General features: G+C 41.3%; 1 protein-coding gene and 1 long non-coding RNA gene across 7 annotated transcripts in view; one reads left to right on the forward strand and one right to left on the reverse strand.

Moving 5' to 3' along the window:
- LOC122811830 (homeobox protein Hox-D3-like) overlaps positions 1-27239 on the forward strand; it is a 1090053-nt gene that overhangs the window by 809405 nt on the left and 253409 nt on the right. For all 4 annotated transcript variants that reach the window (XR_006366294.1, XR_006366292.1, XR_006366293.1 and 1 more), the window contains one exon: positions 10168-10249. The gene's annotated coding sequence lies outside the window, so the exon portion shown is untranslated. The remainder of the gene's footprint in view (positions 1-10167; positions 10250-27239) is intronic.
- Positions 1-27239, reverse strand: part of LOC122811837 — a 627052-nt gene that overhangs the window by 278459 nt on the left and 321354 nt on the right. The window lies entirely within an intron of this gene.

Genomic DNA, 27239 nt, shown 5'->3' on the forward strand with positions numbered 1-27239 from the left:
CTTAATCGACATGGATGCAGGAGGCCTAGCAGCTCCACGTGCAGGGGTAGAAATATCCAAAGGGATAGTATCTGATAAATCCTGTGAACCTGCAGGAGCAGGTGGGATTTCAGTAGCAGATTCAGCCAAGCTGGATGAGGCCTCGGTAAGTGGCAAGCTTTCGGCCGAAGGAAGAACCGTGGACTCGGTTTCAGCCGAAACTGAGACACTCGCGGTTGGCTTAACCGCGGTTTCGGCCGAAACCGCGGACCGCGAGTGTCGGTCCTTTTCCTTGCGTTTTTTAGAAATTTGCGTAGTTGGAGTATCCAACGGCATAATGTAAGCAAAAGCGGAGCCGAAAATCTCTTCAGCAAATTCAGACCGACGTCTAAGCGTTCGTCGGTTGAAAGAAGCACAGGCTAGACAAGCTGCTACGTCGTGGTCTGGGCCTAAGCAAGGTAAGCAGTAAGAGTGGAAATCTTTATGAGGTATTTGTTTCCCACAATTTAAACAGTTATTCACTTTTTCTGACATCGGCTGAGGCAAGAAAGAGTCCCCAACGGGGTACTTAGCTTTTTAGAAGTCTTCGGTACTTGTAGTAGAAATCTCTGGTTCTGACCGACCGGCACTTGCGAACAGCTTCTGCTTCGGGCGCCACGCGGCAAGAAAGACTGAGGAAAATGGCGTCGGCTGATGCCTTTATACCCGAATAACTGCAGCTATGACATCGGGTGAAGTGCGACACCAGCCGAGGCCAGACCCAGACTTTGGAATCCGGCCGACCGAAGGGCTGCCTGACGACAGGACAACCCATTTGTAAGGACTGCAGATGCATCCTTGAAGGACATCATGGATCATAGTCTGTGTGCTGTTTCACATCTAGCCACTTGATGGTGTAAAAATTGGCTCTAGGTGTTTTGATGATCAGGTCATGTTGTCTAATGCTGTCTTGAAGGCTTAAACAAGTTAGTGCCCATCAGAGGTACTTCATCTCAGAACTTGTGTCCTTAAGTATTTTTGAAGTAAAACTTCTTTAGGCACGGTAGTGTGAGTTTGGAGTGAAACGAAAAGTGAAACAGAAGTGACACTTTGCTGGACGGTGGTGCTGTTTGACACCAGACAGTACAATAAATCAGAGTACAAGAAAAAGTGCTACATATAGCAGTGAGTACCCAAATTATTACACTTCACCCAACCTCCATACACTTATTGCACACTTTCAAAAAAGAGAATAAATAAATAAAATTTATTTTTTATAAGTTGTGTAGAAACTGACTCGCACATCAAAATGCAGAAAGACTCAGTGTAAGACCACTAAATTATAATTAGGTATTCAAACATAATTTATCTTTGTTAGGTGCTTAATCCAGTGTTATAAAGAGTCATTGCTTAGGTCTTTAATAACGTAACATATAGACAATGCTGGAGATGGTGGTCTCCATTCATGCATAACTAAACCACCATGTAATTCAGTAAAACTTTAAAATAATTAAGCCAAAGTCCAGAAAATATACATTTTGGTATGATTTCCACAATAAGAATGTAAAAGTTTATCACCATAACCTAAGAACCATACCACATTGATTATACATCTGAAATGGCTCAGTAGTAAACAACTGAAAGTATCCCTCACAAAATTATTATTTGAAAACCTGTATGAAAAGACAGGTTAAGAAATGTAAATCAAATTGTGCCATAGCACTCAGCAGAGCTTGGTAATCTAATATTTCATTTCTAAGGACAATGTAGGCACTTAAAACCATATTACACACTAGTGCTTTCTGTACAAGATGCTGTCTTCCCATGTTCACCTAACGCAAACAGATGTCATCAGACCAAAGAATTTGTATGCCAGTAACTCCAGCAAGAAAAAAACAAGTGTCAACGTCAGCATACCTGTGGCTCCTTCTACCATATGAACCGATTCTGTGGACTCTTTTAAAGTGTTATGCTTTACCAAAATGTGGATATGTGGGACTGCCTAGGACATGCACACGATCATGTGCGAATGTGTGCGAACATTTGTGTGTGTTGGCATGGTACCGCTCAACTGTCTGTTTGGCTCACATTTTTAGTCTGTTCCTCATAAAATTTGTTGTTTTCTGACAAATAATTGAGGATTGAAGTCACTAAATAATGACAGGTATTTAAGTTTTGGACTTCATAGATTCATAAGTAGGTACTAGGCTATTGGCCCTAGGGCCTATATAAGCCTAGCCAAACAATACCATGGCTTTTGCCACCCAAGAAAATTATTTTCCTGTGCCTCTGTCAAGCACAGCTAGAGAAGTGATCCCTGGGGTGAATTTCCTATCTCCCATCCAATCATTAAGATTTTCTTGAAGAGTGCTAATGAGGAGCTTTATTTGATATTGATAGGTAGTTTGTTCCAGAGTATGGGAAGTCTCTGGGACAGGAATCTGTCCCTCCAGCATTTTCTGTTTATTGTGGTGACAAGGTTTAGGTCCCTAGAGCGTGTAGCTTGGAGAGATTGGGATTTCTTTATGTGGAGCATGTCCAACAGCTCTGGGTTTGACATAGCTTTGTATGTTAGGCAGAGATCACCTTTGAGTAGGCAATATACGACAGAGTAAAGCTGGAGTTTTTTGAGACGGTCTGTATAGTGCATCTGTTTGAGGCCATTATTCCTTTTTGTGAGGTATTTCTGTGGCCTTTCCAGTTGTTGTAGATGTCTTGGTGAGGTACATACCAAAAGGGGCGTTGTACTCTATAATGGGTCTAATGAGTGATGAGTAGAGGGGAACAATGATCTCTTTTTGTAGATGTCTTGTGAGGTACATACCAAAAGGGGCGTTGTACTCTATAATGGGTCTAATGAGTGATGAGTAGAGGGGAACAATGATCTCTTTTTTCCTAGATAAGAAACCTTTTGTTATGAGGTGTGCCACGTAGAAGGATTTCCTGACTACTGTGGCGATGTGATTATCAAAGGTGAGAGATCCTTTAGAAAATGTATGCCAACCTAACGACTTTTATTCTAGCAACTTTCTAAGTTTATAAGTGCAGTATTTAAAATGTACCTCAATTTGTGGGCCTTTGTCATGCCATCATGTATGGCTTTGTCCAGATTTCTTGTGCTAAGTGATTAGGATGTATGGGGGGCATATGTGTATCACTTGGCATTACATGGAAGCTATAGCATACTTTACCAGGTTGTATTTTTATCTGGAAGATGGAAGTTACCTACTGTTGTGGGCTGAAAATACGCGGCTGTATTTTCTAAGTTTGTTGTTTGCATGATGCAACCAATTAATATTTGCTTGCACGAACAACAGTCCATACAGACACACATGCCACAGAAATGGCAACATGAAATACAGCAATATAAATGAAAATGCATTGTCCCTGTCCTAAGAAAAACAGTTTTTACAATTTCACCACCAAGTTAGAAGCATTTTTCTAGCTTGTTGCACTATTTTAACCACATCTTAGGATTTAAAATAGTGTGAAGTTACTCTAAGGCAGGGGTGTCCAACCTTTTGGCTTGCTGGGGCCGCATTGAGTGAACAGAAATGGTCTTGGGGCCGCATATAAAATATATCATATAGTTAACTCTTTCGTTGCTCCAGAAGACCACAGTTGACCTCCTGGCTGTACTGTAGGTGCATTTGAACAATGAATAAATGTAATAAATGCCTAATATTTGCCTTAAAATTCTAATTCTAATTCTCTAATCTAACAGTTAACTCTAACATCTTAGTTAATATATCGATATCGATATATATATATATATATATATATATATATATATATATATATGTATATATATATATATATTTTTTTTTTTACAAATAAACAGATATTCACTACAGCACTAGCATTTCTAACTGGGAAAACCATTCCAGCAGTCCAACTACATAAAATGTCAACATCAGCAGTCCTACAATACTAAAATCCACAAAATTAACCCAACAAATTTGCAATAAAGTAAAGAATTCACATTACTGACTTAATAAAACAATTCTGAATAAGCTACAAGAGTGTCTCACCCAAACAAATAACTGGTGCCAGAAATATGGCCTCAAGCTAAATACCAAAAAATGCATCATCACCCCCTTTGAGGAGAGTGATGTCCCCACAAATGATCACATTAATAACAATGTTGTAAGCACGCAATAAGTCGTATGGTACTTGGGCACCCAGGTTGAACCTGACTTTTGACCACCATGTTGTCTCTGTTGTAAGGAAAGCTGTTTACATGGCCCACTTCATTAGTAAGGGTATCTCATCCAGGGACAAGGAGGCCATAACATCCATGTATTCTTATTTTACAAGAGCCATTATTGAGCGCAATGCCCCTTTTGGCATGTGCCTCAGCAAAACACCCTGCCAAAAGAAAGACTACAACCATTTCTAACAAAAAAGGTCAAAGGACTAAGTTCACTTAGTTATCCAAACAGACTAAAAAGCTTCTTGCTTTCCTCTGTCTCTCACTGGCCCCTATAACTTTCATCACTGGCTTGCTTTCCAGGCTAAGAAAGATCCTGCCTTAAGAGACTTCCTTTACCTCAGAAATACTGGTTATACAAAGACCACAGACTTCACTGCAACATAAACAAGCCACTTTTTATGGACAGGTTCTTGACACAAAAACCTTCAACTTCTGTAAAAAGCTCCTCTCATTATCAAACAATATAGTTCAGCAACACAATGGCTGGATGGATAGCCATAAATGTAGTCCTTGGGTACGTAGCATAGCCTTCATCAAACCAGATGGAAAATCCACATACTAACCTTTCCCAGCTGGATGGCTAAGACCTAATATTGGTTACTCAAGTCTACTTGCACAAGAAGAGGGGCATGTTTAACTAAGAATTCCATTTGCAAAATTATATTCAGTATACATATTAAATCTCTCTCTCTTACACACACACACACACACACACACACACACACACACACACACACACACACACACACAAAAAGCCCCTACTTGTACAGTAGGCAACCTCAGTAATCATATGACACCCACTCACTGAATGAAATTGTCTGAAAGTCAAAATATCTGAAAGAAAAATCATAATAGAGATGGATTCATCCATGCAATTTCCCACCACCAAAAACACCATCAATAAATCAACAAACAACTGCTCGGCAAAAAGTAAATCAATAAGAAAACCATAAACTCTCTAAGATAATGCTACATACTGGTGTAAACATATAACTTGTGTCAATCCCCAGGTTAATCCATACCAAAAGATTGTTTCAGAGCGCTATGTACAAACAGCTTTCTCCTGAAAACTTAAGTCATTGATATTTGCCTTGCTGTAATTATAACTGTAAAAAAATATATATTTTTAAGTTTATTCTGTACCTCAATGATTCTCACTGTTATGAGATGTAATCTCTGCCATATTGTATGAGTACTACATCCATGATTTGCTGTCTATCTCTCTCTCATGTATTGTATTATATTATTTTGTGTTACTTTTGGAGCTTTTCTCCCCGGGCCTCCGCTGAAAATGGACCTGTGTCCAGTTGGACTTTCCCGGTAAACAAATGTAAAATAAAATAAAATAAATAAAAATAAACTTCCCTCCAATATAAAGCCATTTGACATTCAGACATTTTAATTCGTGCAGAAGTTACTCACAGACTGACAGTTTACTGAGCTGTAATGCTGACCTTTGCTTTTGAAAAAAACAAATTCCCAGACTTTGTCAATAGCTCAAAGTGTAGAGAGGATTATTTATTTATTATATATTTATTTATTTTGGGAAAACATCTTTAAAACTGTTAAATTGATTACACACCCAGAAACACAGAAAAGTTATTGTGATATGTAAACCACAGACTGCTGCAAGAAATCAGTCACATTAGCACTCTATGCTTATGTCCGAACAGATGAATCATACCTGTCAATTCCAAAAGAAGTAAAGTAGTTTAATAAGAAGGTATTTGCAAGGTTACATGGCAGTTTATATTGAAAATAAGCAGAGATATTAAAAAGGCTCTGTTTTTCATAATTATGCAGAAAATTCTTCCAAGGTAAATACAACTTCTGATTTAGTATGGAATCATACCTCTCAACCTTAGAGCAAGAAATCTGGACAAAGTGAAAAATAAAAGTGGGACACAGGCCTAAAAATAGTTATGCATCACAGACACCATTGAAACAATTGTAGCTGCAAACATTATACATCACTTATAATCTTTCTATTCCATTATTGTCAGTTAAACATTATATGGCTCATTCAGTCCTGCCTTCTTTTGCATCAAAGAAAAAAAATTCTTTGAAATGACAAATGCATTAAAAATAATAAATAAAACACATTGCATCAACATCCTGCAACTTCCTACCTGCAAGCAACCACAGAGCTTTCACTGAAACTAGGGCTGCTTGTTTCCCCAGAATGACAACTCTCCCTAATTAAGTCTAATGGTATACAATCTACCAGTATCTGGACTACCTGAAATAAATTAAATTATGGCCTGTAAATTGAAAGTACACTCTGTTTAATTAAACTATATTTCTAAGCCCACTTACTATATTTTTTCAATTGTTGTATCTTTTGGCTTTTTCCGGTTAGGGGTCGCCACAGCGGAACTCCGGTCCGCTAATGATTGGCAGTAGATTTTTACGTACTGCCTTGCCAGGCCTGACGCACAACCTTTAATGAAGGTACGCCCATTCACGCATGTCTCCACACAGAAGATGCTTTTAGCTGAGACTCGAATAGGACAACGTCTTGCTGTGAGGCGACAACTCTACCGCAGCACCACCACCGCGGTACTTACTATATTTTTTTCAGTAACGTCCCAATTTCCATTTCCAGGTCACTTTACAAGACATTGGCAGTGGTAGACTTGGCATCCTTCAGAACCCCACAGGCCCACGCTAATACATTGTCCATTAAATGTAAATATACATCAACTGTAAATGGCAAGAAGCTACGTCTTAAAAAAATCTACTTTTGGCATGCATACCCAAGTATCAGGTTTTGAAACAAAGAAACATATTCTCCACAGTCCGTAAGTCTCTGTCTTTAATAATCATCTACTGTTGCAGCACTCCCAACACATAAGCACACACATACACACTAAAATCCCCAACATTTAAAAAATGACATTGTGCCCACTTGATTTGCCAGTATTGATGATCCGCCAAAGCTATGCTTTTTGTTGTCCAATCTACCACTTCTTAGAACCCATCAATGAAAAAACAGTACTAGGTGCTTTTTTGTTTGTCTGAAAAAACAATACAACTTTATATGCTACAGTCCCACATAGTCAGTCCACTACTGTCCCATTAACCCTAGGCCTCTGTCTCATTCTTACTCCCTGGAACTGCATTACCTTGTCTGACTACTTTTATTTCCTAAGAAAAAGGCACAAATTGGAAGATGAGGCAAAAATCCAGACAGTCTTTGAAAATCCATACAGTTAAGAGGTATGAGTTCATGTTCAATACAACACATTCCCTGTGAGGAAAGCCGCAATTTAATGAAAGTATACTTTTAAAGTACAATATATTTGTGAGCTAACTTGTTTGTGTTCAGTAGGTAGACTGATCATTGTTAGCCCCTTTGTGCATGCATCTCTCTCTGTCATGCACACATATACACACATACACACACTCTTCTTCTACTTTCACACACACAATTCTGCTTTCATGCATGCACTCACTCACTCTGTACTTAGCTATTAACACAGGTAAGTGCTGTCCCTTTCAAATGCAACAGCGGCAAATCCATACATGAGTCCCTCTTCAGCAAGAACACACACACACACACACACACACACACACACACACACACACACACACACACACACACACTGATTGTTCGGCGCAAAATAATGGCGTAAACACACTGACCCTATTTTGGCTCAAAAACAAAACTAGAAGGGTGCTTTGGCGCATGCGCCCACCGACATTAACATTACAGGTCATGGGAGCGAAAAACACAAAACAAAAAAAGTGTTTGGGGCATGCGTACATAGATGTTGCAGTTAGAGGTTGAGGGCCGCAGGTTGGACACGTCTGCTGTAAGGGATCTTAGGGGGAAAAATTTACTTTTATCAGGTGATTTGGTTGATACTGATGCAACACACAACACACAACACACACACACACACACACACACACACACACACACATGCTGATTCTAAAGCATCGGCTCTGGGGAAAAACAAGTACAGAATCTGGTCTGAGGAGGACAAATAAACAGGATCACTGTATGGGTATTTCACAAAGCCATGCCCAAATTTCATTGTGAGAATCCTGTATCTATCTCACAGAAACACACAGACACAGACGCACGCATGCACGCGCGCACACACACACACACACACACACACACACACACACACACACACACACACACACACACATCATTAGGAGAAAGAAACTCTGCACCATCTTCCACAACACTCTAGAAGTAGGTAGCCAGTTTCTAACTCTTGCTGATACCGAAGCATCGGCTTCAGCCTTCACCTTGGGAAAAACAAGTACAGACTCAATTGCATTACATCACTCCAAAACTACAAAATGCAAGACAAACTGCACTTCCTCTCAACTGTTAACTGCAGGAGGGGCCATCACTCTGCACAAAGCAGGTGTACTACAATGATCACACTGCTGCCTCGTGTCTGCATGCATATGTGTGAGTGTTTGTGTGTGCGTGTCTGCAGACCATTGTGAGTTGGAAGACTATATTAAACACACACCACACAAATAGGCATATACTTAAAAATCACAAAAGTACACGTGATGGGTTTGATGGCGTTTTGAAGCAGGTTACTATCTTTTAGGGCAAAAGCAGTGTAGTCGGATTCCTGCAATAAGGACCTTGATGGACTGGGACCTTAAAAAACGCATTCCGATGTCTGCCATACCGTTTGTTGATTGCACTTGCAGTCCTTGAATACAGAAGTTTCACTTCTATCGTATGTGGCCACCGCGCACATTCTTTTCTTATGTCAGGCATCTCTCAGCAATCAATAGATTTGGCTACTCCATGTGCAGGTAATGCCATGATTGGGACAGATATATACAGCAGGGAAGAGCCTGCAGGGAGATTTGAACAATCTTTTTCCACAGATACAGATTTGTACCTTGGATTTAATCCAAAAAGTGCAGTGTTGGGCAGTTTGAGGAAGAACTCTGTGAACACAGTTTACCTGGCTGAAGTAAGGGTAATGCAGGGGTAGGACCCTTTTCTGAATGATAATCACAGAGGATGTGAATCGTAATGCTTATTGTGGAATGGTTGCTCTTAAGGCAAGTAAAATGCCTGTATATACAGAATGTGGGACTGAAAGATATAAATGGTTTTGCCCTAGACATCACTTAAAGTCTGATGTTGAATGCTACATACAGATGGGCACTTTGTATGGTAAAAGAGACATGTTGCCAGTGGAAGGGAGCTACAGAATAGCAACAAAGAGATTCATGGATAAAGGTAGGAGGGAGCACAATTACATTAACTTACAACTAGTAACCGCCACAGGACAGAAGAGATATAAGCTGTGCACCTTGAACTTGGACATAGTGGAGAGGGGGATCTTAAAAGAATGGAAGAAGAGAAAATGGCCTGATTGGATAATGAATGAAATTAGGTTGTAGTCTGACACAGGGACACACTGCCCTAAAGAAAGTATTGAACCTCTGAATTTGCCTCATTACAATGGTTTGTAAAGTGTGAAATAACATAATGGGTTACAGGGATTGAATAAATAGAAGGCAAAGGGACTGAAACAGTTCTTTTGACTAGGTGCTTCATCATACAAACACATTGGTCTGAAAGCGGCCTTCTTTTGGCTGAGCCTGTGGTCATGTGATCAGGTAAATAATAGGATATCTTTGTATGACTTAGATCTGGCTGTTTTATTTATCCATTTTATGACCTTTCTGGTGCTGATTAAGCTTGGTGTAGTAACGTGGTCTTGAACATACTCACTGATATTTTGTTTTGAGAGGTCTGCTCCCTATGGTGTTTATTTAGATTTTTGGTGCGTCACTTAAGAATGTGAGTATGAAGTATCTGTCATTCAAGCTATGTAGCTCTGTTTGTTTTATATTTTTGTCACTTGGTTGGAGACTAAGTCTGCATTTGCACTGTAACAGCTTTTACAACACTAACCTCTCATTCCTGCAGGAAACAACAGTGACTGTAATTTCACAGTCATATGATCAGCTTGGGCTTTCATCTCTCTTCTGTCTTACAGGTGAATGTATCATCCAGCAGACCAAATGAATATTTCTCAATGATGGAAACAGAGTTTACAGTGAGCTCTCAAGTGCATTCAGGTATGTAGTTTACACGATCAATCTCTTCCTTACTTCAGACAGATAAAGACGTGTTGCACAAATACAGCTTTTCCCAAAGCTCAGGCAGAAGAGATATATCTCGCACACTTCTGTGTGAAAAGACAAAACTAATATTAAATACTTTTTACATCTAAGACATAAAGACATTTCTTTCTCATCTCTGCAACTTACTGTAGCAGTGATGCATACTGTCTCTCATCACTTGCTGTTTAAGAGATCATACTAGTTCCATGCTCTCTTAGCCTTATTTGTAAGTTTTTATTTAGGGTGCTTTAGATGTTCTTCGTGTTTCACTGTTGCAATCATCACATTTGGGTTATCTGCCTGCAGGTAGCCCTCAGCCGGCCTGAATACCAGAGTCTTGGATTCCTGCATCAGATATTGTTTCTTCTTCCTCCATGACGTCAGGTTGTCAGGGGTATAAAACATGAAGCCGACACCATTACATCAGTCTTTCTTGCCGTGCGGTGCCCGAAGCAGAAGCAGTTCGCAAGTGCCAATCGGCCGACTCCTGAAATTTTTGTTTTCGAGTTTCAGAACCGACGTCTTCAAAAAAGATAAGTATCTCATTGGGGATCTTTTTTTCTTGCTCCAACCGATGTCAGTAACAGTTAACAATTGTCTTACCTGTGGAAAGCAAATACCTCATAAAGATTTTCATTCGTACTGCATCCTTTGCTTAGGACCAGACCACGATGTCCCTCGCTGTCGGTTTTGTGCCTTGTTCAACCCCTGAACTATTTGTCGTAGGGCTATCTTTGCAGCAAATTATTTTGGCACTTGGTATCAATACTCCGAAATGGCTTCATTAAGCCATCCGACTACCGATCTTCCAAAAAAAGTAAAGATAAAGACAGAGACAGACCGCATAGGTCCAAAACTGCCGACGACACTTCCGTTAAGCTAGTCGTCAGTCTGTCAGTACTCAGTGAGGTGCTTCTGCAGCCCCTGATACCCACTACCTCAGATTCGCAGGCCTCTACTGCGACTCATTCAGAGTCCGGTATTCCGCGAGATGCTACTTTGACTATGGAATCTGCGGATGTCTCTACCTTGGATGGGTCCAGAGCCACTGTGCAGGTACTGGCTTCTGAGGATATATTCAGGCCTACAGACTTACATTTTAAACCGACGCCATCTTTTTCATCCAGGCCTAAAACTTGAACCACGCCACGAAAACCAACGTCCAAACCACATGGTCAGGCCCATATGCCTAAAAAACAAATGCTTAGAATGGCCGAAGACCTTATTACATTATTTAGGGGAAGCCAGCCTTCCCCCTCTGAAAGACCTATAACTGAATTTCCTTCTGATTCTTGTGATCAGGAATCTGATATTTCTGTTCCTTCTGATGACCAGGATTTGCCCTTATCTACCTATGAGGATTCTGATGCAGAGGATTCCATTCCCTCTGCTTCCCCTCGTGAAGATTTTTCTTTTGGTGAAACCTTGCGCGCTCTTAGGGAGCATTTCTGCCAAGATTACGCTGATTCCAAAAAGAGGCTTAGGGAATTCTTACTCCTTCCTCAACACAGGCCTTTAGCTATCCCTCCTGTTCTGGCCATTGTAGATGATGCTTTCTTGGAATCTAGCCTTTCCCCAGACACTTTACCTCCAGCTCCCAGAAAACGTGACAGGTATTAAAGAGTACCTGACTCTAACAAGTTCCTGTTCAAGAATCCTACTGCAGATCCAAAGACCATTTCCCAAGGACCAAAGGGCATTAAGGCTACTGCTGCCAAAAATCCTACCCCTTCTGATACAGATTCTAGACCCTTGGACAGATGGGGTAAGAAGGTATACACTTCTGCTACTTTGACCATTAGGGCTTTAAATTGCCAGTTTCATATGTTAAAGTACCAGCAGCATATTATGGGACTACTTAAACAGAAAATGATGTTGATTCCTGACTATGCTGAACACAAAGAATTACTGGATTTAATGCATACTGCAGAACAAGTTGGTAAACATACTTTGCAATGTGGTTGTGGCTCTTTAGAAGCATCTTGCAAGGCTTCTGTCACTGGGTCTGTACTTAGAAGGCATGCTTGGCTTAAGGAGCAAAACTTGCCAGATCATGTTAAAGCTAAATTACTGGATGCTCCCTTAAACCAAGACCGCCTGTTTGGCAACAAAGTGGAAGAAGTCCTTAAAGGGATGGAGGAAAAAGCTAAATCTATGCAAACTGTTAAAGATTTCCTACAAGTACAGCCTCCCATATTTAGTAGGCATTGACCTTCAAAGAATTGGTCCTTTCCAGTCTCTTCCAGGCCTTCACAGTCCAAACCCAGGAACAGCAGACCACACAGGTTACATTCCCAGGCTGCGCACAGGCCTAAGCAGTAGGGGGCTCCCACTTCCAAAGCAGGGAGTAGTAAGCCACCCCCCCTATGGAAAAATGGCACAATGACTTACCCTTAGCCCTTCCAAGCCTTGCTCAACTGCCTGCTCCCTTAGGAGGAAAACTTGCCCTGCATGCAAAAAACTGGGAACTCATTACCCAGGACAAATGTTTTTTAAATATAGTTTCACAAGGATACAGATTCCACTTCCACACCCTACCAACCCCAAACGGTTGGCCAGATCTACCCCCAAATCAGTGGGTGGAGGCCCAACAGCAGGTTCTCTCTCTTCTAAGTATCAGGGCTATTCAACCTTTCCCAGCAGAATGAAGGGGACATGGGTTTTATTCAAGACTTTTCCTGATACCCAGAAAAGACAGCTCCTGGCATCCTATCCTGGACCTCTCTATTCTAAACACCTTTCTGGTAATCCCAAAATTCAAAATGCTAACACTTCAACAGCCGCTTCTTATGCTAGGCAAGGATGCCTGGTTGGCAACCTTATACTTAAAAGAAGCTTACCCATGCATTCTAATAAGGGAATCTTGCAGGAAATACCTACACTTCAGAGCTGGCTCCATGCACTGTCAGTTCTCTGTACTTCCCTTTGGCTTATCTACTGTGCCCCGTGTATTCACAAAGTGTCTAGCTCCAGCCATTGCATTTTGCAGGCAGAGAAATATTCAAATATACTCTGATTCAGGCAGAAAGCCAGGACTTGCTATTAAAACATCTGGCATTCGTAAAGAAACTTCTAACCTCACTGGGGTACACCACAAATGGAAAGAAATCTCACCTAGTACCCTGCCAACAGATTGTATTCCTGGGAGCAAGCTTGAACACAACTTCCCAGATGGCTTTCCTCACTCCAGAGAAACAAGTTTATTTAACAACCTACTTCAAACTTTTGGCCACAAATACCCAGCTATCTGCAAGGAAATTACTGCAAGCCCTGGGGTTCATGACCTCTTGCATTCTACTAATTCCATATGCAAGACTGCATATGAGGAAACTACAATGGTATCTAAAAAGCCTATGGAGTCAACAGTCTCAGGACCTGGAATCAATGATTCCTATCATTCCTTGTATAAAGACATAATTCCTTTGGTGGGCAGAGGCCTGTTACCACAACAAGGGGCTCCCTTTCACTCTACCCCCTGCCGCCCAAACCCTAACAATCAGACTATGCATGGGGGGCTCACTTGGCAGGGCAGTGCATTCAGAGCAAATGGAACCCGAGACAGATGCACCTGCATATCAACCAAAAAGAAATGTTAGCTGTACAGAATTCCCTGGCAGCCTTCAAAGACTTCATCCTTCCAGGACAATTATTGGTAAAGACAGACAACACAACAGTTATGTGGTACATAAACAAGCAGGGGGGTACCCACTTGTACCCTCTCTGCAGACTAGCCATTGCTCTGTGGAAAACAGCCTTGAGCTACCAAGTGCACCTACAAGCTCAGTTCCTGCCAGGCAAGCTAAATTCACTGGCAGGTGACATAAGCAGAAATTTCATGGACTCACACAAATGGAAACTGGAACCAAAAATATTCAACCTCTTGAGGAACAAGTGGGGGACTCCAGAGGTAGACCTGTTTGCCTCCCCTCAGAACTACCAATTGGACAAATTCTGCACAAGAACTTCCCACAGTCAAGCTTGGAAAGTGGATGCCCTGTCCTTTACCTGGCAAAGCCTCTCAATGTATGCCTTCCCCCTCTGCCTCTCCTCTCGAAGGTTCTGCTAAAGATCAAACAGGACAAGCCAAGGACAATACTGATTGCACCAGACTAGCCACGCCAGCACTGGTACCCCCTCTTGTACAGTATGACACTGCTGGAACCATGGCACCTGCCTCAGACACCTTCCCTGCTGTCCCAGCAGGCAGGCAAATTCTGCACCCTCAGCTTCAAACTCTGAATTTTGCAGCCTGGCTAATTCCTTGAGCTCTCCGATAGCATCCCTCAGTAAGCAGGTGCTAGATGTCATTCTGGAGGCAAGGAGGCCTAGTACTAGAAAATCTTATGCTGAAAAGTGGAAAAGATACTGTTCCTGGAGCCAGACTCAGAGGATGGGCACAACGGTGCCCAGCTTACCTCATATTCTTCAGTACTTAACAGAAATGCTCCACAAGGGCCTATCCTTCTCGTCAATTAAAATTCATGCCTTTGCCATTTCAGCACATTATAATACTGAGCCACCCCTCTTCTCTCACCCCCCCCCCCCCGCTAAAGCAATTCTTTAGAGGGACCAAAAGCTTAAGACCACCCAGGATAGCCCCTACTCCAGCCTGTGACCTTAACTTTGCATTGGAAAAGCTCACTCTCCCTCCCTTTGAGCCAGCTGCAACTGCAGAGTTAAAATTCCTTTCTTGGAAAACAGCCTTCCTTCTAGCCATCACTTCAGCAAGAAGAGTGTCTGAATTACAGGCCCTCATGGCAGTGGAACCCTTCATTATATTCCATACAGACAGTGTTTCCCTCAGGACCAGTCCTTCCTGTATGCCCAAGGTGGTGTCTAGTGTGGCCCTAAATCAGTCCATTCATTAGCCTACCTTTTTCCCTAATCCACAAAACAAAGGAGAATGAATACTGCACTCTTTGGACGTACAGAGACAATTTAGATTTTACTTGGACAGGACTAAGCCTCTCAGAAAATCTGAACAGTTGTTAGTTAGCTTTGATACAGGGGCAGAGGGGAAGGCCATTTCAAAGCAAACCATTTCTAAATGGATAGCCCAGTGCATTCATTTCTGCTACAAGCACCATGGAAAACCTACCCAACAGGGGATAAGATCACATTCCACCAGGGCTGCATCTACCTCTGCAGGCTTTCTAGAGGAGTCCCTACCAGGGACATCCTACAAGCTGCTACCTGGAGCTCTGTATATACCTTCACCAAGCATTATCACATGACTATTTTTTCTAAATCCAGAGCTGGTTTTGCCACTGCAGTTTTGCAGGGCTTAATAGCTGGCCCTAATGCTCTCTAACTTCCTCCTCCCTTCCTTAGCTTTGGGAATCAACCCAAATGTGATGACTGCAACAGTGAAACACGAAGAACATAATACAGTTGTGTACACTTACCATAATTGTAGATGTTGCAGTCCTGGTTACCCTCCCTCCAGCCTCCTGACTTCTCTTGGCTCTACCTTTCCTTCTTGTTTAGTGTATTTAAGTTTTCTGGTATATTTGCTTTTTGTTGGAAGTGTACCATAACATATAATTGCTTCCCATTGTGGGGGAAACTGACATCTGGGGCAAGAAAAACTGATGTAATGGCATCGACTGCATGTTTTATACCCCTGACGATCTGACGTCATGGAAGAAGAGACAGCATCCGACGCAGGAATCCAAGACTCTGGTATTCAGTCCAGCTGTGGGCTACCTGCAGGCAGATAACCCAAATGTGATGACTGCAACAGTGAATACACTCGAACATCTACATTTATGGCAAGTGTACACAACTGTACTTTTTCCTTCAGGCGTTGTTTCTAGTTTTCAGAGGAGTTCATTTTCATACTGTGTTGCAAAACTCATCAAACTTCTACATTGTTCATACTTTGTTCATGAAAAGGCTCCAGGTAAAGCATAATTTCCTGCAATGAACACATTGCTTTCCTCCTCCTCTGCCTTCTTATTAACAAGCCCTTTGCATTTGGCTGAAATCCTCACCTAAGAGCACTTCAAGTTCTAGCCTTCTAGACGTATGACTCTGGACTATGGCCTCAGTTTTACTCCTTGTCTCTGCATTGTTCTATTTGATTCAAGGCCTCCTCCTTTTATTTATTTCACATTTATACTATTTGTTAGCATGCTGGTCTATCAACTGATCTGCTCTGTGTTTTACGGTCTTTAGTGTTGCTTTTGCAGACAACCTCATTATTTATGTGTCTTCTTGTTTGGACTAACAGAGTCCTGCTAAATTTAGTTTACCTTTTTTTTTAGTTAAAGCCTTTGCTATGTTGGTGAGACACACTTAGTAGATGCTCTTTTTAGTGACCCTGGAGCGAGTACCAGATGATTAAGTAACTGAGTCATAGTATGTAGGTGGAAGTTGTATAAATCCAGGTGGATGTTCTATATTTTATTTATTCACAGTGCAGTGTTCTGTTCTTGTTCTGTAAGATGTACTACCAGCATAGAAATGAAAATTACAAGTGACAGAATTTTAGCACATCTAACAGACTACAGTCCGCCTCGTTATGTATACAGCTATGTCTGCTTCCAGTTTCACTTATTTCAGTAGTGAGAATAACTCACTTATCAGCACATTCACCATCGGTGCTGTATGACCAGAAGGCTGTTGGTTCTACCCTCATACCAGGTACTTGGATTTGTGGTGCATTGCTCATACTATAATATAGAATATCTGTAAATAAGAGGTGGGCTCACTGCACTTAACAACAAAAGAGGTATATTTCACCAGTGTCTTGTTTAGATTTGTCTATAGTCTGAATCTTGCATTTATCCAGCTATTAAATACATAAAATATCTCTGCTTAACTCTTTTTTTATATTGGTATTCACATTTTCCACATTTCCTCTTTGTGTTTTCTCTTCCTCTGTCTCCCACTGTTAGTTCATAGGTTCATAGGTTCATACTAGGCTATCTGCCCTAGGGCATTTATAAGCCTAGCCAGAGTGTGTTTGGATTTCGCCACCCATTTTAAATTAATTTTGCTATGCGTTTTTTGAGGTTAGTATACTGTGCCTCTGTCTAACAGTGACACAGAAGTGATAGCCGGGGTAAACCTACGATCTCCCATCCACTCATCAAGATTCCTCTTGAAGAGAGTCAATGTGGGACTCTGCCTAACCTGGACTGGGATTTTATTCCAGAGTGAAGGGAGCCTCTGGGTTATGAATCTGTCCCTCCAGCATGTCCTATTTATTTCAGTGCTGAGGTTCAAGTCTCTCGAGCGCGTAGCTCGATGGGATTTGGATTTTCTGAGGTGCAGCATGTCCATTAATTCTGGGTTGGACATGGTTTATACGTCAGGCACAGATCGCCTCTGAGCAGGCGGTATGCCACTGAGTAGAGCTGGAGTTTCTTTAACCGGGCAGCATATGGCATCTGTTTGAGCCCTTTGATCCTCTTGGTGAGGCACTTTTGGGGTCTTTCCAGTTGCTGCAGGTGTCTGGTAAGGTACATCCCAAAAGGGGCATTGTACTCAATTATGGGCCTGATAAGGGATGAGTAAAGAGGTACGATGACCTCCCCTGATCTAGATGTGAATCCCTTCATGATTAGGTGGACTATATAAAATGTTTTTCTAACCACTTTGGCCACGTGGTTGTCAAATGAGAGATTGCTATCAACTTGGGTCCCCAGGTCCCTAATGACTTCTTCTGTACTTAATGGATTACCACCTATGTGGTAATTTGTGGGCACTTTGTTTTTGCCAAAGGGGATGACTATACACTTTTTGGCGTTTAGCTTGAGGCCATGGCTCTGGCACCAGTTGTCTGTTTCTATGAGGCCCTTTTGGAGGATGCTTGTGTCGGCTGGAGAGTTGATTATGGCACCCAGTTTGCAGTCATCTGCGAACTTGGTCAGCCACAGTCCTTCTGTGTTGGCCTGTACCGCCGAGAAAATTATACCGAACAAGAGAGGTCCCAGGACTGAGCCTTGTGGGACGCCACTTGTAACTGGTTTGGAGTCTGATATGGCTCCAGCAATTCTAACTATGTGGGTTCTGTCCTTGAGCCAGTTTGCAACCCATCTAGTGACATAGGGGTTTATATTTAAGCTGGTGAGCTTATCTATAATGCCCGAGTGGGGTATTGTATCGAAGGCTTTTGCGAGGTCCAGGTAGGCTGTGTGGACCACCTTCCCCTCGTCAATGGCCTTGGTGACTGTTTCAAAGAAATCAACCAGGTTTAAGAGGCAGGATCTGCCCTTAACAAAGCCAAATTGGGTAGGATCCAGTGTCTGTAGGTCCCCAATATCTTTATTTATGAGGTCCATGATGATCCTTTCCATAGCTTTGCAGACCAAGCTAGTCAGGCTTATGGGGCGATAGTTTCCAGGATCCGTTGAGGCACCACCTTTGTGGAGAGGGACCACTGTTGCTGTACGCCACTCTTTGGGTACATATCCTGTAGTAAGGCTAAGATTGAACAGTAGTTTTATGTTTGGGTTTAGCTCTTCTTGGAGTTCATGTAGGACGCAGCCGGGACACCATCTGGTCCCATTGATGCTGTGTTTTTGCTTTGGAGAGGGCGGCTCTTACCTGAGCATCTGAGATGTCAGGGGCAGCACTCTGTTGGGATAGATATTTGCCCTTTTGGTGGGGAGAGGGGAGAAGTTTGCACTGAACCTGTCAGCTAGGATGTTGGCAATGTCTGTGGGCTCGGTGTATTTTTTGTCATTTTGGACTAATTCTGAGCATATCTGGGAATTCCCACCCAGGTTCCAAACATAACTAAAGAAAGCCTTGTGATTATCCTTAGTGTCCTGTGCAATTTTTCTCTCGAAGCTGGCCTTAGACGATTTTATGAGTGCCCGTAGTTTTTTGCTAATACTGATCAGAGACGCCTTCCCTTTTTGGGATTTTGCTCTATCATGTAGTAGCTTCCTCCTTCTATTGTATAGTTTGTTTACGGCTGGGGTCCACCAGACAGGACGTCTGCCTTTGGAGGATTGGGTCTTGGTTTTATTTGGGATTGCATGATCCATGCATTCCTGAAGGTGTTCATAGAATGCGTTTATAAAGGATTCTGCGGTCTGGGCCGTATTTTCCATAGGCCCGGGGGCTTTGAAGGATTTCGCTTCGGTTTTGAGGCGTGTGAAATTTGCTTTAGACAAGTTTTTCACTGTGGTTTTCTGGGCAGGGGGTGGGGTCGGGATGTGAATATCCAGTGAGATTAGTTTATGGTCTGATCTTACCAGTGAGGGATACACTTCTGGTCTGGAGCATAGTGTCCCCATGTTGGTGATGATCAGGTCCAGTATGTTTTCCCCTCTTGTGGGAGTGGTAACAAGTTGTTCCATAGCATTTGAGTTTATAAATTCTAGGAACCTTTGGGCTAGGGTGTTGGAGCTAGAGTAATGCTCCCAGTCTATGTTTGGGTAGTTGAAGTCGCCCAATATAATGGTGTTTGGAGAGACCTTCATATTTTCCAGTATTCTCAGGAAGGCCAAGTGGGGTTCCTGTGTTTGGGAGGGTGGTCTGTAGCAGGCTATAAACTGGAAGGCAGTTTTACCCACAGTCAGCTGCACATGGATAGTCTCTGATGCTTCGTGCTGTGCCACCAACCTGGAGGTGTGGGCATCTTTGACGAATATTGATACTCCCCCTCCTTTTGTGGTTCGGTCCAAGTTTTGGGGCCGAAAAGTATGGTATGAGGTATAACCTGGTAGTGCTGGGGTGCTCTCGGGAGCCTTGAACCAGGTTTCTGTTACTGCACAGATATCGATGTTCTCCATGCTAAGGAGAGTTTTGAGTGCGTGCATCTTGAGGTTTAGACTTCTGGCGTTGAGTAGCATTACTCTTAGCTTCTTATCCCTTGTGATACCTATGGAGGTGGGTTTGTCTTTTGAGCCTTGCCTAAAAAAGGCACTATGGGGTTAGCAAGAGCCTTTGCCAATATCCGAAAGCCCAGGGGTGACAGGTGCAACCCGTCCCTAGCGAAGCATCGTGGCTTGTTGAGCATGTCATCCCAGGCTGACAGGCATTGGATCCCCTTTGAATGACACCAACACTTAAGCCAATTGTTGAAATTGATCATCTTGTCTTCATATTGTGGCATCATTCTTGGTGAGGGTAAGATGCTACTCAAGGTCAGGGTCATACCGGCCTGGGCTACATGCTCAGAGAGCTCCTCTATGTCTCTTTTCATGTAGTCCAGGGAGGTACATCTCAGGTCATTCACGCCAGCATGGACAATGACTGAGTCATATTTGTACTTGCCTTGGAGTGACCTGAGTGCTTGTGTTATGTGGCGGATCCTAGCGCCGACAGGCAGCTCACCGTTACTCTTTCCTTGTTCAGCCTGGTGAGCGGACATCAGTGTGCCTGACGATAGAGTCACCTATTACAAGTGTATCAGGTGTGTTGTTTAGTCTTAAGGGCTGTGACAGTTCGCACACTGGCTTTGTGAGTTATGTGTTGCACGTGTTTTGTTTTGGGGTAGCGGTTGCTTGGGTGTCTGCTTTGGAGGTCTCTGCTGCTTAGGCAGATTTTTATTTAGAGCCTCCAAGTATGTTTTTGTGTGTTTATGTGTTTGGTTTGTTGTCGTGGTAGGTCTATGTGAGACTGGAATTGTAGTGAGTGTGGTTTCCTTCTCCTCCTGACTGATTACGCCAGTACTGAGTTGAGAGAGCTTAGCCTCCAGTTTGGCTATATGGTTGCATCTCTCACATGTGTTGGAATTTGTTGGGAGGAGGAGAGGGTTGTCTGTGTACATGAGGCAGTTGTAACATTGCCTCAAGATTCCCAGATTCACCTGCTGGACCGGAGAGGAGATTGACAACTGACCTTTGGACATGCTAGAATAGTATTGGGAATTCCTTTATAATTGAAAAAAGGGCCAATGGGGAACAAGGTACTCAAGGGGAGTTTGTGAGGGTGTAGTGCTTTTAATTTTTTTAGACCTGACTTATATAATTGCTTTAATGAGCAAGTGCCAGGTAACTTAAATGCAATGTTACAGGTAACCTAAATGCAAAAACGACAAACAGTAACTTTCTTACAAGTGAAACAAGGAAATAAGTACAGTAAGCAATGCAGATATCACTAGGGATCCACAGAAGTGCTAAAAGGCCGCGTTTTAGGTGGAATTAGCGTTTCAGGGAAATAAACAAACAAGCATACAAATAAAGCTAGATTCAGCAGGCCTGGATCTAGTCTATGCTACAGCAAACAAGGTGTACCAATTTCAGTAAGAAACAGTTAGAATATGCAGACACTATAAGCCTTTAACCAGATATTCCTTGCTCAGAAGGGCAGAGTCTAGCCTCTCCTCCCACAAGAGTGCAGACTGCAATCCTTCCTAACGTAAAATAACTGGCCTGAAGCCCAAGTGCTTAAACCAGAACTAATACACTTTTAGAATAACAGACACTGAGCTCTCAATCAGCAGTTCCTAACTTAGAAGGATGTAAGTTGCCTGTCCTGCCACCACAGTGCAGGCCACAAACCTTCCTAATGTAAAACAACTGGTCTGAAGCCCAAGTGCTTAATCCAAAAGACTTAGAAATGATAGCTACACTTTAATCAAGTTACTACCGGCAGTAATAAATACAACTGAATACTTTAAAAAATGCCTGGATTAGTGCTCAAGTTATACAAACAAAGCTAGATTCAGCATGTCTGGATCTAGTCTATGCTACAGCAAACGAGGTGTACCAATTTCAGTAAGAAGCAGTTCAAATATGCAGGCACTATAAGCTTTAACCAGAAATTCCCAGCTCAGAAGGAGTCTCTCCCTCTTTTATTATTAGTCTCTCCCTCTTTTATTCCCTGCATGAGTTACATGAGCATCTTTTCAGTGTCTTGTAGGGTCAGTAAGGAAATCCTAAAATCAGTGTAGGGATATAAAAATATGCAAAAAGCATTGAACATCTAGAACATCTACAGGAGAAAGAAAGGTAAGTACATACTTAGGATTCCTTCATCAGTGATTGAAAATTTACTACTTAAGGCTGAATCCAAGGTAGTACAAATTAAACATTTGAAATTAGGACACAACTGTAATTTACAAACTGGGGATCAGCAAATGCAGATGGCAACAAAGGAATACAGATAGATACAGTTGGACTATAATCACATAGGACTAGTAAATTACTAGGCAGACAGAAAATAAAATGCAAGAGCCTGGTGGGGCTCAGTGGTATGATGGAAAACAATTCATAATGTATAGGAAATAAAAGATGGCTGCAATGCCAAGTACTCAGATGAAGCCATATCTTGAACTGTAAACCAATTTTGAGATCCCAACTTTCAAAAGATAAAACACTTAGAAAGTTATTTTTTACATAAAAATGGTAGATGCATGGCATAATCTTTACTTTGATTGGATAAGTGAGCTACAGACATTCATGGCAAAGACAAACAGACACGTATATGCATGTATACACGCACACACGTGTGTGTGTGTGTGTGTGTGTCTATTTTTTTTTTCTTCCATGGGGGCAAGCCCCCTTGAACCCCCTACATCCCCCTGCTAATTATATGTACCAAAATCTGGATCACACTACAGTGGGGAAAGGACAAATTTCCAGAACCCCATGTACAACAGTCTTGCATGCAGAGTTGCTTGCAGGCAGAAAAACAGAAAAAAGAACATTTGCACATAGCAAATACAAGCATACATGAATATAATATTTTGTATATGTATTATATATCACTTCACACATGATGCTTGGGACAGATTTAAAGGGGTAACAGAGTTATGAGGTAAAAAAAAAAAAGTTAACACCAGTGACCAAACTGTTTTCCTGGATGTTATGCTTGGTAACTGACATTTATAAGCAGGGTATACCTTGGGGCGCTTATCTGGTAATAGCATGCAAGTATGCGTCTAGATCCATCAAATAACACAACACCTTTCCAAGTGTCTTTCCTCCTCTTGCCACAGAATGTTCATCTTCTCTTGATCTCATGCTTATTAATTATGTATGTTTTATTTCTATTGTATTTCCCACTTTGCTGATATAGATAAATTTAGATTTACCCCTCCCCATTTTGCTTGCTGTCTCACTTTCTTTCTTTCTGTTCTTTGTTCACCCTAAAATGCATCATGCTCCTTTGTTGAGTAATTGTTTAGAATAAACTTCAGAGAAGGAGCATTTCAGTACTCAAAGCTGGCAGCACAACCATTTGTGAACTAGATGGTTGTGGCTTTTGACCTGCAGGTTTGGACTAAGATTACATCTAAAACTCTGATATCTTATTGCAGCATAAGGGAGTTTCCTGTACTGTTTGTTTATGCTGTCTTTCAGGCAATTTGTCAACTGTGCTTACTTCTATCTATCCTTGCAATGACCTGTTGGCTATCCACCTGTCGGTAAAAAAAAAAAACCTAAGGTATTATTTGAAAGCAAAATCACAATTCTTCAGTGTCTTGGCTGCCGTTCACCTTTCCAGGCTACAATTTTATAAGGCTGTGTGCATTGGCTTTAGTCATGCATTCACTCATGTCATCACCTGGCTTAGCACTGCATATGAAAGAAACGTTAGAGGCATTGGATAGGTAGAGCTTGCATCTGTAGAGGAACGTGGACTTCTTACTTGTTTGGGAGGTCTTAGTACTGACCTGCTTGAAAAACTGTTTGGTATGAATAATCCCGAGATATTACAGATGTTGGCATGTCGCTCTGAGTGTACCTACACAAGACAAGATCAGGATGGGAGTCCCTTCTACGGCATGATGCTATGCTAGAGGGTGCAGAGGAAGAGGATTTGGTTGCTACCTTGAGAAAAAAGGGACTGAAATTTTCTGCCATATCTGAAAGGGTAGTACAGATAGTGAAAGAATAAAGGTGGTCGAAGATACTCCTGAGATGTATAGGTTTTACAATGCATGAGGTCTTGAATGACATCTAAAATATTTTTGGAGTAACAGACAACCTAACAAAAGTGATTAGGATATCTGGCATTAAGGCCTCTTAGCAATCCAAGCATTCTCAGGTTGCTAAGCACCTCTGTAATCAACCCATAATGCATCAAGATGGTCTACTCTCTTCAGAACTTTATGCTCAGCAAATTGCATTGGCAATCTTAAATGGCCCAAGGCTGCACTTTCTAACTTTATGCAGTAAAAGGGTTATGAGTGATTATATTTTGTAGTGTATATCAATAAATTTAGATATTGTTTACTGTTCTCACTGATTTGTATGACACTATCTATAATTTTCCTTTCAGAACATATTGTTGGAGTTTGGTTCTACCTCCATCTTATTATGTAACAAATTGGCTGGTATTGCCTTCCTTCTGTAGGCTTTATGCAGTTTTTTTATCCACTTAGTTGGTTCTAGTTGTTTGTTTTGATAAAAAGAATAAAAAATATACTTTAAACTGATTATTGTGTATATTTTGAATATTGTTGTCAAATGTTTTCAACTGTTGTGAGACCATTGTTTCTGTCCATGTAAAGTTCCTCTTCTGCGAGAAGAACTTGTGAGTTGTTCATAGTGTTGTTTGTTGGTTATGATTTTGTCAGACACCCTTATTTAACCAAGGAATGTGAATTCCATGGGTGTTTCACTGGAGGAAATATCCCTCAAAAACACAGGCACACTAAGCGTGTCATTTTTCTACGGGAAAGAGTCATATCCCCTCAAGTACAATATTTGACCAGACTTTTCATCCACTACACTCTGTCACAGAAAAGACAAATTATGATTTCAGTTGTATAAGACACCCTTGTTTACTTCAGGCTTTGTCAAGGGCTCTTTTGACTAAAGCATTTCCTTGGTCTCAATTCTGAAAAACATAACCTTTGGCTTTGAATGGTGACAACGAGTCATTTGAATGAAAATCAAGGTAGAAAATGCCTGGACACATCCTGTCTTGCATTTAAGGTGGTATTGAAGTGTGAGCTTCTAGTCAATAGTTTGCTAAGTTCTATAAGGCACTGTTTCACCAGTAACTGTCAAGTGTATGGAGAAGTCTGGATCTCCAGTATTTGTGCAGGCATCATTCTTTACCAGTGTCACATCAGACCAGGAGTTGGATACAATATTGGGTTCAATGCCTTTGTTGTTGAGACTTTCAATGCTGAGGTAAGGACCCCTACAGCCATTTTTTGGCTATAATTATGAAAAGTTTTTAGAGGTCTTTACAGACATAGATAGCATTTTGCAGTGCAATTTTCTTTCAGTGTTTTTAGTTGAGGGTAGAGAAACTCACATGCTTTTTAACCCCATCCAGGGAAACAAGAATTTTCCTGCCAGATCCTGTGTTTTTGGTTCTGGTCCAATGTTTTCCAGTTTTGATCAGTATAGTACTGGCATTAATGTTGCAGCCCATGTTGGTTGTAGAGACCGTGGTGTTGACTTTGGCACTGATAGTTTTAACTCCAGTGTTAATTGGGTCAGCAGTGGTTTCAGTCTTGATAGCTCTGATGCTGACTCTCTTGACCTGGAAGGTGGTCTCAGGGCTGGTGCAGTTACTCAAAACCTGTGCACTTGTATTAGGCTTTATGTTCATGTCTGGACCATCGCTAGTGACACTAGAATACTAAACCTGGTTTGCCTTGAAGCCAATGTGGTTGTTTGGTTCAGCATGAATTCCCAGCCAATCTACTTCTTTAATGTGACATCAACAATTTCCTTACTCTGTTTTTACGCTGTCAAGACCTCTGTACTGGACCGGATTCCCATGATGTTTCATACTCTACAAGTGTATCAGGAAAGGCAGCCTGTTGCCATTCTTCAGCTCCCTCAAGACCTTTCGGGCCGTAAAGGGAATCCTTTCTTTTTTTTTGACTGTACACCATAATATACCCAGGAAGGCCACATGCATGAAAAAACACTAAGATTCACCAACAGATTCTTCCACACGTCATCTGGGTGATGAGGAGGAGATGGCTTCCCCTCCTGATGACCCTAAATTTGGGGCAGTCCTGGATATGATGTATGGGGGGTTAGCACATTGACTTCTTGTCCAACCCATAGTGGAGTCTGCAAAAGGTTTCAGATATGCCCAACAGTCACTTTGGGTGGTGTCACGGAAGGCATTCATTTAGCTTTGTTGCCATTTGTTTTGCAGAGATTGCAGAACTAGTAACAATGAATGAGAACAGCCTGTAAACCAATGAATTTGTCATGGGTCATGTGATTAAGCCATGGGCTGGTTAAGCATAGTTTGCCTGAAGTTGTAATTAAATTTAACAAACAAAACCACATCTCTTGATATGAATTGCCCTAAAGACAGAGTAAGAAGTTTTAAAGATATGGAGAGAAGCACAGAAGAATGATCAAGGAGCACACAAAAACAAGTACAGCTGAAATCAAAGACAACATACGTATTCTGTGCTGGGGGTGTCAGTTCAAATTTTATTTTTTACAAAATATGCCAAATGATATTATTCAAGTGTCGTTTTTGGCAAATGTATGTTTCTAGTTGACATGTACAAATCCCTTTTTGTAGACCTGAAGTTAATAACATACAGTAAGAGACTGTGAGGGAACTGCCCCTACAACACACTCTATTAAATAATATAAAAGGAAACAAGGGAAGAAAGAGCATAAAAAATTAATTGTACGTAATTTGAGGATTGCAGCACCCAAGAAGGTTCTGTGAAGGGATTTACAGTGGAAGATCTGGGAGTGGTTAAAATATAAACTTTATATAAAATCTAAATACAATTAAAAGGTTTTCATATTCTACCTTCAACTGCACAGGATTTATGGAACTGTGTTCCATGTGTATCTCTCATTGGTTAAAAATGCTAAATTGCGTTCCTTAAATTGTTTTCTTCTCCATTCAACATGTAATACCTGTAGTTCTGTACAAAACCTACTTAACGGGCTTCCATATCATGTTATGAAAAGATCAATGCACTTGTATGTGTATGTATGTATGTATGTATATATATATATATATATATATATATATATATATATATTTTATTTATTTATTTATTTTTTATTTTATTTTATTTTATATACATACATAT

Source organism: Protopterus annectens, chromosome 9.part0 (assembly GCF_019279795.1).
Source record: "Protopterus annectens isolate FY-2018-M chromosome 9.part0, PAN1.0, whole genome shotgun sequence".
Classification (NCBI taxonomy): Eukaryota; Metazoa; Chordata; order Ceratodontiformes; family Protopteridae; genus Protopterus; species Protopterus annectens.